The sequence below is a fragment of the Vanacampus margaritifer genome, chromosome 10, assembly GCF_051991255.1.
Source record: "Vanacampus margaritifer isolate UIUO_Vmar chromosome 10, RoL_Vmar_1.0, whole genome shotgun sequence".
Classification (NCBI taxonomy): Eukaryota; Metazoa; Chordata; class Actinopteri; order Syngnathiformes; family Syngnathidae; genus Vanacampus; species Vanacampus margaritifer.
The window spans coordinates 25,325,304-25,339,141 of NC_135441.1; the positions used below are offsets into that span (position 1 = coordinate 25,325,304).

General features: G+C 37.5%; 1 protein-coding gene across 2 annotated transcripts in view; it reads left to right on the plus strand.

Annotated features, from left to right (window-relative positions):
- The window catches only part of fat4 (FAT atypical cadherin 4), a 108,486-nt gene that overhangs the window by 5,663 nt on the left and 88,985 nt on the right, over positions 1-13,838 (plus strand). The window lies entirely within an intron of this gene.

Here is a 13,838-nt window from a genome sequence, read left to right on the forward strand (position 1 = left end):
TTATTAAACCTTCATTTGGTTGGATGCAGAGAAAGATGGCCCCTAATATGAAATTATTACTTGCAGTATTGTCTTAAGACTCTTATCTCCAAATATGAACATACACTTTATGAGATACATGTCTTCATTTTATTATTTATTTATAAATAATTGAATTATAAATGAAGTTGGATTAATTAATTATTTAATTATTTAAGAATATAAAATACATTAAAACATTTTTTTTTACATTTTACTAATATTTAAAATCATTATTTACAAATAAAGAATTTATCATTTGTTAAATGAGATTTAAAAAAATAATATATATATATATATATATATATTTATAATTAATGTAATTATAACTAATTTAAGTATAATCAACTAACAAAAAATTAAGTACAATATTTGACATTTAAAAAAATATATTTTTCAAATTAATTACATTTTATTTGTATTTTTTTAACATTATTTTAATTAAGACGAGATAAATGTTTTAATTGTATTATTTATGTTAAATTAAAATTAACCTTTTTTTTTATGACATGAGTAATGCAAACATATCCAGAATTCTTATTTATGTATTGTAAATGCTCGGTGGGCCAGATCTGGCCCCTGGCCCGCATGTTGCCCACAACTGCTTTTGAAAGTTCATTACTCTTGATGGCTTTACTAAGTGTCTAAGAGGGAGTTATTGAAAAAGGTATGCGTCAATAATGTGTGGTTTGTGCGTGTGTGCGTGCCAGTTGTAGTTTTGAGCCCGGGGCTGTTTTGCCACCGGGGGTGGTCCCGGCCGGTTCCATGACATGACTGAGAAGTTCTCCACAGGCAATAAGTGACCGTTCAAATTGGCCGACCTCTTAAGCCCGGCTGAGACGATGCTGAGGGCAGAGAGGGTGAAATCGAACCGTTGGCCCCTTGTTTTTGTTGATGACGCACCTTTTTGAGGCCATTCTTTATCCTCCCCTCAAATGAATAGCAAATGTGTGCCCAAAACGAGGCACACCTGCGTGATGGAATGAGAGACGATATGCAAATTGTCACTTTCCTGTTGTTGTCATGCTCTGTTTTGAATCATTGGTGATCAATCTGACAATATGTTTATTATTGCGGTTGCGGTGTGACAGCTGGTTCTAATATTTACTGTATTTAGCAATATGAGGGAGGTCAAACTATTGGAAACAGCTGTTGGTATAATGCAGACTTACTGTCAAAACAGAACGGCTCGCTGCTAGACGACCCCAGCGTACCTCACTGGGCATCCGAATAGTTGTATGATGTATCTTCAATAATATCAACTCATTCCCTCTCAGCCATCTTCACTGAAGCAACCTCATTCGCTCCCGGCCGTTTTACTGGATTTTGACAGATTTTGCAAGGCCCACAGAATATTGTGTTCTATTGCTATAAAAAGAAAGAATAGTCTATTCTTTCATCAGGAAAAAAAATATGTTTCTATCTGTTTCCTATTTGCAGCAATTAGCATTAGAATAAAGCCAAGTCTCATCATTATTCACAAACCTGTTGAAAACAGTGGGGAAAAGAGCTTGTTGCAACATGGTTGATCTCTTATACTCTGCTGCCACCTGCTGGTCGTTTTTGTAATAACTACCATTGCTTCAAGCATTCTCTTCAGTTCAGAGGCTGCATCAAAGCCTTCTGTATGCTATAGCATTTTAAAAAAACGTAGAATTACGTCTTTGGGAGCATGGTAATATATATTTTTTAAATTATAATATAAAATATGTAAAATTTTAACTTATTTGTACGTTTTTGGGAACAAATGAGATAAGGGGGAATATACTTTTTTTTCTACGTTACTGTCAAATAATGACCACTCGGATAAATTTGTGATAATAAGATATAGCGACATACACATAGGAATGGGTGAGTCACGATACCCTGTATCGGTATCAGGCCGATATCGGCCTTATTTTAACCCATTTGGTCCCCAAAACATATAGAAACATTCAATTTTAAATATTGCCATGGCCCCAAAAACGTCTTTATACGTTTCTTATGTATTTTTTTATGCTAGAGCATACAGAAGACTTTGATGCAGCCTCTTACCTGAAAAGGTCGCTTAAAAGCAATGGCAGTTATTACAGAAATGGCCAGCAGGTGACAGCAGAGTATAAGAGATCAACAAGGGCCATGTTGCAACAAGCTATTTTTTGACAGTGTCTTCAACAGGAATGTGAATACTGATGAAACTTAGCTTTATTTTAATGCTAATTGCTACAAAACGGAAACAGATACAAATATATATTTTTTTCTTGATGAAAGAAGTGACTCTGATCTTTTTTTTGGGTAGTTTCCATATTTTTTATAGCAATAGAACACAATATTCTGTGGGTCTTGCAAAACCAGTCAAATTCCAGTAAAACAGCCGGGAGCGAAGGGGGTTTCTTCAGTGAAAATAGCTACGAGTGAATGAGTTAATAGGTATAACTTCAGACTTATTTTGCTGAATATTTAGTTTTTGGGCCATTTTGCAATCTCACCTGTTCCTTCTTTTTGCCTTCCCACTTTGCACACTTAATGAGACGTCATTCCCAGACTTTCAAACTGGAGATGCTTGAACTTCGTCACCCCCGCCCGCCGCGCCGAGTCAAGCCGAGATGACTTTACCTTACCTCGGCTCATCTGGCCGCATTACGAGAAGCGTGAGATCCAATAAAAAGTCCGAGCAGTTCACATGTGGAAATGCGCTCCGGATTTTTTTGTTTTGTTTTTTTGATCGCAATTTTTTCGCAGCGTAAACCGTCGGACTTAGACGAATGTTTTTCCAGCAGAGTGTTTATACGGCCGATACCTGGTAGCGACTCCAGAGGGTGGTGGTAGTGAGAGAGTGTGGGGGGGTCATGATCCCCGTCACATTTCCGTCCATGAGGGGAAGTTGGCTGCGTGCGCTGTAAGAGCTTTTGTTTTCATATTGTGTGTGTCCTTGCAGATCATGACGTCCTTTATAGATTGAAAGAAAGTTGGACGTAATAAGCACTTGATTTACTCGCTGCGTTTTTCCAAAGAATGGAATTCCGTGTTGAATGTGAGTGTTTGTGCTGCTTCCTGGCAGGGCTGATGCCTTTTTGGCTGTACACACGTCCATTGTTGTGGAATGCATTGTCATACTTTTACGGTGGATGTTTTTTTTTTTTTTTTCTCTCTCTCGCTTCGATCCAAGTTGACATCCATCACATCCTGAAATGCGGTGGAAGGAATCTTGTCCTTTTCGTTTGTTTGGATATTGAAACACGTTTCCCCATAAGAATGAATGGAAATCATCCATTGACACTCGGCATCTTTAAAACCATCAATTCACGGCACAGGCGATATTTTAAAGGGCACGTAGAGTATTGTGGTAAATGGACTTTTTAATGGCTTGTAAACAATTAGATGGCTCCCCCAGAGTGCCTTCCCATCCGTCAAGTGTGAAATGAAACAAGCAAATAAATCTTTTGTATGCGGCCAATATCGGAAAACGGTTATATTAGCCAGTGGTGGAGTTGTGCGAGTGCCGTTCATTTGCAGTCTGGACGTGGAGGGGCGGCGCCTCTCACAATCCACATCAGTCTCTAATGGAGTTACTTTGCAAAAAGTAAAAAAAAACAAAAAAAAAACATTATTTTTTTCAATAAATAATAATAGATAAAAAATAAATAAATACAAATAAATAAATACATTTGGCTAAAAAGTTATTCATTAATCGTGTCAAGCTCGCTGAACTGAGATCTCGTGTGATGTCATGCATGACTTTTTGTGACACTTTCGCATTCTGATTTTTACCTTCTTCAAAAAGCAAAGCACCCAGCATTGAAGTCTCACACCATGTCAAACTTTTTTTCTGCAACTTTATAGGCAAATGAATCGCCAGAATTCCAGATTCGGAGTCTTGTGAAGTCGGGACGAATTCAATTTCGTTTGCTGAACTGAGAGGACTCTCGTATGACGTCATGAATCACCGCCGTGCAACTATTTCATGCAACTTTCGAGGCGCATGTTTTTCCCCTAAAGAAGAAGAAACTTAATTTCAAATCCGGGTTATAAAAAGAAAAATGTGGAGTAACCATAATTAGCTATTCTAAACAAAATTTGGCAAAAAAAAAAGGCCTAAAAAGTCTCTTGAAAAATTTGCACAAATTTTGTGCATCAAGTCAAACGAGAACTCAATTCAGTGAGGAATTATGAATTAGGGTTATTGAACTTCCTTCTTCTTTTCCTTTTGTCTTATAAAAAGAATTGAAGAAATTCTACAAAAATCTGGAGGAATTCAAATTTAAGTCCTGCAAAAAGCCAAAGAAAAAGCAATTGGTGATTTGCTCTCAATGTTTAAAATGACCTTTAAAAACTGGTGACAATGCGACTTTTCCACGATTCTGCGTACTTTCATATTTTGCGTTCAGGCTTTCTTTCCTGACTGGACTGCTACTGTTTTCCTTTTTTTTTTTCTCCCCCAAACTGAATCTCAATCAAGTGGCACATCAGCTCGTGTCCTGCTGTTCTGCAAGTCATTGTTCGCCTCCAAAGTAAACACAGCCAGGCCTTCCTTTTTTTTTTTTTGCGCTGCCTCTGTAGATAAACAATCCAGCAGCAGCATTTTTTTTTTTTTTTGCGTTTGTTATGTTTTGGTCCGTGCCAGCAAGCGTCTTGACTTGGCAGATTTACGAGTCAAAAGAACATAGAGGAGATGGACGTGAACCTTTTGGATGGACGCTCGGGCCCGGGCTGGAGCTGTGAGATTGAAGAGGCAAAGGAAAGACTGCTGGAGTTGTGGGTATAAAGGGGAAAGGGTGTGTGCGTGTGTGCGTGTGTGTGTGTGTGTGTGTGTGTGTGTGAGTGGGGTGGGGGCAGGGAGGGGCATGGAAACATTTTAGTGCCAGATGCAGGCTGTGCATCAAGAAATTATGGGAAAAAAAGGTAGCTTGCTCCTTTTGTAACTTGCTGCTCATTTTAATGCCTCTTGCCTTAGCTTTGATGCTAAAAGTGCCTTTAAAAGTGAAACCAAATATGTCTTGAATTTGAAAGGCCGCAGAGAAGATTTTGGTTAACAACCTTGCAAAAATTTGAGTGATTTTAAAAAAAATGGCAAGTGTATAAAATGTGTCTTCAAAATGTCGAAAATTGCTGTGGACGTGAATGCACTGAAAGTATGCCCCGCTGAAATGGCAGCTGTCAATCAAAAAAATATATATTATGACAAAGATTGGTGGGACGATGCAGGGCCAGGGAAGGAGCCGCTTTCAATAGCTTTCACTCCCACCGCGGTTGCTTTGCGAAATTACCAACATCAGATCTAACCTGCCTCTGGGCAGTCATGCCAAGCGCTGCACATGATTTAATCCGGTTATGAAAATACTACAGCCCTTTCTCCACATTTGAGTACTAAATAGTTTTTAGTCTTGGTTTTCAGTAATTATTTTTTAAGCACGTGTTGAGGTGTCAAAATTAGTGTGTTAATTTTGAGTTAATTTAAAGTTTCTTTAACGCCACCATTTTTTAAAAAAAAAATGCACTATAAATGACCGCCACTTGGAAAGTCTGTACCGGGAGAATTCTAGTCAAAATTTAGCAGCAATAAATTTGATAATAATGCATATATTTGTGGAGACTTGGGGTCAAGTTGTATTTTACAATTGTAAAAAATTGCAGAATTTCACAAGTTACTTCATTTTAAAGGTTAGATAACTCTTAATATGAAAATAAAAATGCACTGAGCTGTCACCAACAGCTTGAAAATGCAATAATGCCATCTGGTGGCAGAAAAATGACCTCAACACAAATCAATATCACACGTTTTTGTTTTTTTTACAGTACAGGACATCTTTTTCATTTTAACTCAATTTCACGAATTATTATGAAATCACTATCAATGACTAAAAGATGCAGCCATATATCTTTTAGTTTAACATTTTTCCCCACTTTATATTAACAAGAGTATGAAAACTTAGAAAACACATTTTATTGTACATTTTATTTTACATTTAGAACAGATTAAAACAATTGCGATTAATGTTGAGTTAACTATTGAAGTCATGCGATTAATTACGGTTAAAAAATGTAATTGCCTGACACCCCCTATGTAATATATATAAAAACAAATCTTAGAATTGACTTTTACAAAGTCTGTTAAAGTTAATATGAACACAAACTGAACTGCAAACAAATATACAATGCTTGCTGTCCGCTAGAGGAAGCCTGAATAACACTCGTGCCACTTTGAAAATTACGGACGTAGGCAATTATGGCTTACAAATGATACAGAAACATAACAGCAACGTTTTCCTATAATGTCGGACTTCATAAAACGGATGTCGTCATACTCGGGCAACGATTTATCCAAAATCCTACCTGCACGTTCCTGTTCCCGACTTCTCTTAATCAAGCCGGCCGCGCTCGAGTGAAAGCGAAGCTCGGAAACTTCAGATCACTCTTCTTGTTCTGATTGCACTCATGAAAAAAAAAAAATCTTTCCCCCTGTTTTTTTTTTTTTTTTATCAGAGTGCAGACTGCAAGAGAAAAAGAAAGGGAAAAAAAACAAGGAACTCCCAGCGGAGATGAATTCTGTTTGCAAGAGGCAGGAACTTGCAGACTCTTTTACAGCCACTAAACGACGCGTGACAATCAAAAGTCACGCAGGGAGAAAAATGCAGTGGCGAGCGTGCATGTGTGTTATTTTAACCGCCGCTTACCTCGTGTTGACTTTGCACGAGGAGCAGAAAAGCAACGAACGAGCGCAACGTCACCTCGACCTCCACTGAGGGTTGCTAGCCGTGGGGAGCATTAGCTTAGCATCGGTTAGCGCAGCCAAACTTAACAGTTATGTAATGTTGCTGGAATTTTTTTTTTAAAAAAAGGGTTAAAAAGAAAGGAAAAGATTTTGTAGTTTAGATAAAAAGGTACTTTTTTTTTGCGTTTATTTTTTTCTGTTCCATACATGGAAGGATTTTTATTTTCCAATTTATAATAATCCAAATCAATTATCTTAGTCTTTTTTTTTTTTTTGTAATCATGAATAGCTTGCACCTGTGACCGTTATACATAAATGTTTAATTTTACATTTGGTGGGTGGGGAGCCAACTATTTGAATAGTTGTTGTTGTTGTTGTTGTTGTTGTTTTCCCCCTCCAAATCCATACTGTGCCTCTCTCACCTAGGCGACTACGGCCTGTTTTTCCCCTCCCCCTTCGTTATGCTTTTCTTTTTCATCTAGAAGGCCCAGCAAAGTGTAGCGGCCTTTAAAAAAGATCTAAAGACATACTTATTTCAGATGGCCTTTTAAATGTCATGTTTTTCTATTTTGTTGACGGTGACAGGGTGATGCACTTTTTTTGTGTGCACTTTTTACTAGTATTTTTATTTATTTATTTGTATTTATTTAATTTTTATTTTTTTACCTGACACTGCAGCACTTTGAGATTTCTTTGGAAATGTCAAGCGCATTACAAATACAATTTATTATTATTATTATTATCTAAGAAAATCAGGGCGCACTCTGGCAACCCATCAGGCTTCCTGTTTTTTTGGTTTGTTTTTTTATGTCTCTTGCGACATGCGCGATGACAATATATGTGATGAAATTCCATTCCAAGCCATTAAAAAGTCACGTTTGCGAAATCGGTCCCTCATAATAACATGAAGTCATGTCGTAGTTTTTGCACGAGTTCAGCCTGTGGTCAAACGTGAGTGTCTTTTTGGCAATAGACGAGCACGCGCGTGTTTATCCACATTTTACAGCCGTTGTCTCATAAAATGGACGACCAGCGCCACTCCCCGTTACCACGTTCATCCAACGCGACCACCTAGCGGGACGCCACATGCTTGGCCTGGGTTGGGGCGACATCCGCGTCCAGATTAACGCGTGAATTACACTCACGTGCAAGAAACGCGCTCCCAATACTGCAATTAGACCGTGAATTACAGCACAGTTTGTTCTGCATCCGTCCTCCTCCAGCTCGTCTTATACGAGTCTTCTGAGGGACACCGTGTTTAAATTTAAACTGCACTTCCATTGGACAAGGAACACAAAAATGCTCCACTTAGTTTGCCATCAGCACTTTCCTCGGAGAGGAGGTCAAAGAGTCATTCGTGAAGCTCGTAAAAAGAAGTTATCCACAAACTCATCATCTCTGCGTCTTCAATAACTGACTGGCTTTTTATTGGCCGCCCTCAAGAGACAACGTTGGATGATTGACACCATTGCAATATTTCATTCAAAGAAATGCACCCAAAAAAGTAATAATCAATGTACAGGCACGACAATAATGTGATAGTCGGAAATCGCCATGTCCCGCCTCAAAGCGTTTTGGTCAAACTCCAAAATGTCGATTAAATCCGCGATGTTGGTTGAAAAGTTTAGATATTTTTTTTCTTGAAAATGTCAACTTTATTCTTGTAAAATCTAATTTTTTACTCTTTATATGATATAAATAAATTTTATAAAAATAAAATTTTAAAATTAATGTAAAAGTCAGATCTTTTTTCTTGAAATGTTAAGTTTATTCTTGTAAAAAATATATTGTAAAACTTTTTTCCCTGAAAATTCTAAAACATAAAAAAAATATTTCTCTATTAAAGCCTTGCTTCTTGAAAATTTCAACTTTGTTTTTGTAAAATTCTAACTTTCTAACTCCCCCCAAAAATTCTTGCAACTTTTTTTAAAAACAAAAATTAAAAAACGTAAAATTTTATTGTATTAAATAATAAATAATAAAAATATATATCAAGAAATAATAATAAAAAATCTCATAAGTCTCATAACACTACATCTTTTTTTGTTACTTTTTTCTCTTAATTTTTTCCCCAAAAGACTAGCAATGTTTTAATAGTCGATGTTTTAATATTCCTAAAAAAGGAAAAGTCTTAAATATAGTATTTTATAATATTTCCATATTTTGATCTAATTTTAAGACTCACATAGTTCATCTCCTCAGCCGGTGAAGGGATGATGGTGGGGGGTGCATGGGGTGGGGGGGATTATTTAGCAGCCATTTGGGAGCTGGAAGGCCAAATAGCACTAGTGAAGATCGACTGGCACCACAAGAGTAAAAGTCCATGTTATTGTATCACCCTTTCTCCCTCCCTTGCTCTTATTTTATGAGTTTTCCAGAAGGAGCTAACCCCACACCCCGGTCCCCCCCCCCCCGCCCGCCTGCCCCCCGCCCCGCCCCCCTGCCCCCCCGCGCCTGCTAGTACTACACACTATTATGATTTGCACACGTAACTTGTGCTTTGTTTTCTCCTGTGTTGTTGTCATGGTTTTACTTTTCTTCCTCTACCAGCTGTTTTCAATTGAATAATGGGGAATACACTATATGGGCAAAATTATTCGGACACTTAGTTACAACTAGCAAAGAAGTAGATACTCTACAATGGAAACAAAATATTATATTATCAGACCATAAGACATTTTTCACACGCTTGGGAAATTTTGTTATGTTCTGATTAAAGTTTAAGGCTATAATTTGACTCTTCATCATCGAGCTACTTTGGTATCTATCTATCTATCTATCTATCTATCTATCTATCTATCTATCTATCTATCTATCTATCTATCTATCTATCTATCTATCTATCTATCTATCTATCTATCTATCTATCTATCTGTCTTTATATCTGTCTATCTCTGTCTACCTCTATCTCTAGCTAGCTAGCGAGCTAGCTAGCTACATAGCAAGCCTTTTTATTCGTAAGAAAATGAAATGTCTCTCAAAAAAAAAAAATGAAATATGAAGTCTCATTTTTGGAGAGAATTTGTAGCTGAAGCTTCTTAAATATCTGCTGTTGTGCTGTAGGCACTTTGGATTGATATGATATAGCGGCATGTTTGCGTGAGCCGGCCAGTGTGGAAACTGTAGAAACATTTAAGCAGAAATCATGCCATATCAAATACACTCTTATTTTATTGTATTTTTTTTTTTTAACGTTGCTTCCAAGCCAGCCGCATTGAGATCACTCCAATCAGACACGTGTGAAACTCCAGATTCCCCTTTTTGAACTTTTCCACGCGACACCCGCCGTCCACTTTGCGCGAGGCGGCGGCCACGATGAGCCTCGGGCTTCAGCCGTGCCAGCTGTGCTCATATGGAAGCACTTTGATTCCCCCCTCCCCACGTCTGTCAAAACGTCCCGCAAGGCCCCCGGCGCTGCGCTATCTTGCGGTCTCGCAGCACACTCGGGATCGGCGATCTCCCTGCTCGTTGCCCCCTTGAGGCGCGGGTGATTAAGGGGGCAAGCGTTGAAATATGAAGTGGGGCTGACGCTCCTCAATCGACACGCACATCTGCAAATGTTTGGTGGCTTCGGTGCAACAATCCCAAGAATTTTTATGCAATTGTTGACACTGTTGGAAATGCTTGAAATGTGCTCCTCTTCTCAGTTGCCGGGGGAAACGGTAGCCCCTTTCACACTGCCTGTCAAGGATTTTTTGACTTGAAATGAAAAAGAAAAGTTACACTACAAAATTGAGAGGTCGGATTTGTTTTGGTATAAAAGTTCAATATTTTCAAGAATTTTTTTTTACATTAACCAATTTGCTCCCAAAAACGTTTTGTTTTAAATATTACCATGCTCCCAAAGACTTATTTATACGTTTTTTAATGTGTGTGTTTTTTTATGCTAGAGCATACAGAAGGCTTTGATGCAGCCTCTAAACTGAAGAGAACGGTTGAAGCAATGGTAGTTATTACAAAAACGGCCAGCAGGTGGCAGCAGAGTATAAGAGATCAACCAGGGCCTTGTTGCAATAAGCTGCTTTCCCCACTGTTTTAAACAGATTAGTGAATGATGATGAAACGTAGCTATATTCTAATGCTAATTGCTGCAAAACGGAAAAAGACAGTGAAAATGGCTGCAAGTGAATGAGTTATGAGTCAAATATTTTCTAGCTAAAAATAAGTGACAATTTGACTTTGAAAAGTCATCTTTGAGAAAAAAAATCACAATATTGCTAACCAATTTTCAATTAACTATTTCCAGAATTATCGTGTATTTTTTTCATGAGAAAAAAAGTCTAATTTTCACTTTTCTTCTTACATGATAAAAGTTTTTGAGAATAAATAATAAAATGTAATTTTTGATAAAAAATATTTTCCAAAAAATGATATTCTTGTAAAAGTTTTTTGTTAAATGTGACACAAAAGGTTTCATATATTTTCTCAATATGTGTTTTTGCTATAAAGTGATTATATAATTACATTTTTGAAAAATTTTACAACTAGGTTTCACACAAAAAAGAGCATCTACCAGTATATTTGAAATTAAAAAAAAGAATAAAAAAAACCTTATATATGTATCAAATCAACTTTAGATAAAAATGTGTATTATTATTATTTTGGGGTATATTGTTTAGATTTTTGGGCTGCTTTATTTCAAAGACAGTCCAACGGGAAACTAGTACAAGAAAATCCAAGAAAACAACATGTTAAGAGGATATATATAAATATATATAAATATATATATATTTTTCTTCCCCTCATTAAAGTTGCTTATTTGGCTAAATCAGATTCATAATCATTCATTAGGCCGTTTTTGATTTTGTTGTTTGTTGTTGCTTTGCATTTCTTAATCGGAGTCGTCTTTGATTCATTCTCAAAGCCAAATTAGCGGATTGGACAATTCCCTCGATGCTTCATTTGGGATGTATATGATTAGGACCCGCCTGGAAGATCACAGGCGGCGTAGACAACCCCCTCCCGCACCCGTTACCCAACCTCATTTGCCCTCCCCCCTCAGCCCCATCCTATCATTTTTGACTGTTATTATTTCCGATCCTAAGACCGACCCCCCCGCGTGGACTTTGTGGAAATGAGGTCTCCCCACGTCTTTGGGGACGGATGGAGCAGAGGGAGGTGTTTGAGACCCCCCCCCCCCTCGCCAGGACTTTAGCAGAGATTACAACGTCGGTGGGTTGGCGGCTGTAAAATTTGCCGCAGAGGACTCTAAAGGGGTCTTTTCAAACCTCGCCATTGTGTGCCGGGGATTATTCTTTGGGTTGTTATCCCATTATGCCGGAGTGGTGGCGATTTTCTGCTGGGGGGTGCATGCCAGAAAGATTTGGAAAGGCTAGTTAATTAGCGGGATGCTAAAATAGCCATCTACGGCTTCACACCTTGTGGCTTTTTGTTTAATGACACAAACTGAGGTTGATGACTCAAATGTACAGTAAAGTTAGCCAAAATTAATAAAAGTTCTGTTTTGTAGAAAACAAAATAAAAAAATCTGCCAGAATAATGACATATTTTGAGAATAACATTGTACATTTTTAAGATAAAAAACTGAGATTTTCAAGAAAAAAATGTTTGTATATATTTTTAAATAAATAGTTAAATATTTGAGAAAGTATATTTTCAAGAAAAAAAAAGCAAAAATTCACATTTTTATAATGTAATGTAAACAATAATTAGAGGTTTAGGTAGAAAAGTTATTTGTTAGTTGAGAACTTATACTTTTGACAGAATGAAAAAAAGTGTGAATGTTACAAGGATGGAATCTTATATTTTCACACACAAATAGTTGTATATATTTTTAGATGAAAAAAAAGCAAATATTCGAGAAAATAAATTTTCAGGAAGAATTTTTTTTTTTTTAACAAACATTCACATTTAAAATTTGAAAAAATGGTTATTATTCATACAACTGGCATAATAAAGTTACATATTTTCAAGAATAAAATTGTATGTTTTCAAGAAAAAAAACGTTTTTTAGGTAGAAAAAGTTGCATATTTGTTATTTTTGACATGATGACAAAAAGTCTGAATGTTACAAGGATAAAATCGTATATTTTCACAATAAAAGTTCTTATCAGAATAAAGGGCATTTTTTTCCCCCAGTTCTTGGTTCTCGTAATATGCAGGCAGGATCGAAAGCATTACTGTATTACGACACGTTTCCATAAGCACAATGCAGAATTCTTGGAATATTTCTGGTATTAATTTCTTCCCCGACGTCTCGCTCCTTTCTCGTTGTGCAACGGCGGACATCAACAAGGCTTTTCAAAGTAATGCTCTTAACAGGTCATGTCGTTTTTTTTTTTCCTTCACTGTGCATTTTGCCCAAACACTAAGACCTTGTGTCTTTCACTTCTGATTAGTGACACTTTAATAAAGTCGTTTAAAGTTCAGTCGAGTGAATTTTCTACCTTTTGGAGTGTTTCTATGGACACGGGGGAAACGAGCCGCATTCAGGCCTGCGCGCCATCTTTTAAATGCAAATGCTTGAAAAGTAACTGTGTAATTCCGTCTATGGGGGGGGCTCTCCCGACTTGGCGTGGAGACGGAGTGTTTTCCTTTTGCAATCTAAAAGGCGAGCGCGGCTGTTTTTCTTTTCTTGCCGTCTTGATCTGACAGCGATTGACTGAGGCAGTCCTCGAGGCGTGACAAAAGCTTGGCAAAATCTTTACATTGCCTTTCCCTTTAGCCGGACTTTTTCTTTGGATGGGCCAAGATGGACAAAGCCTGTCTTCTCTTCCACATGATTGGGTCAGAAGGCTGGAGTTAAATGTTTAGTCCCCGCATTCCCAGTGTCACCCCTCGCGCCCCCTCCTCTTCGCGCCGTTCAGGAAAGGCCGGAAAAGCTATGTCGAATTGACCACAATCGAATCATTGGCGATGGAATTTTAGACCAGGATGTGGTGAAATAAGTTCTCCATTACCTTCCTTCCCGTAACTGATGTCCTGTCGGGCTTCTCTGAACAGCGAATTGAAACGGAGCCTCTGCCGGCTGCAACCAAGCAGTACAAATCATTTCAATTGATACAGCGCAATTGACAAAATTCGTAACGCTTGGTTACCTGATTATTATGACATGCCAGACAAGATGCCATCAAATGTGGAAGTTAAAAAAAAATCCTTTGTGTCTTTC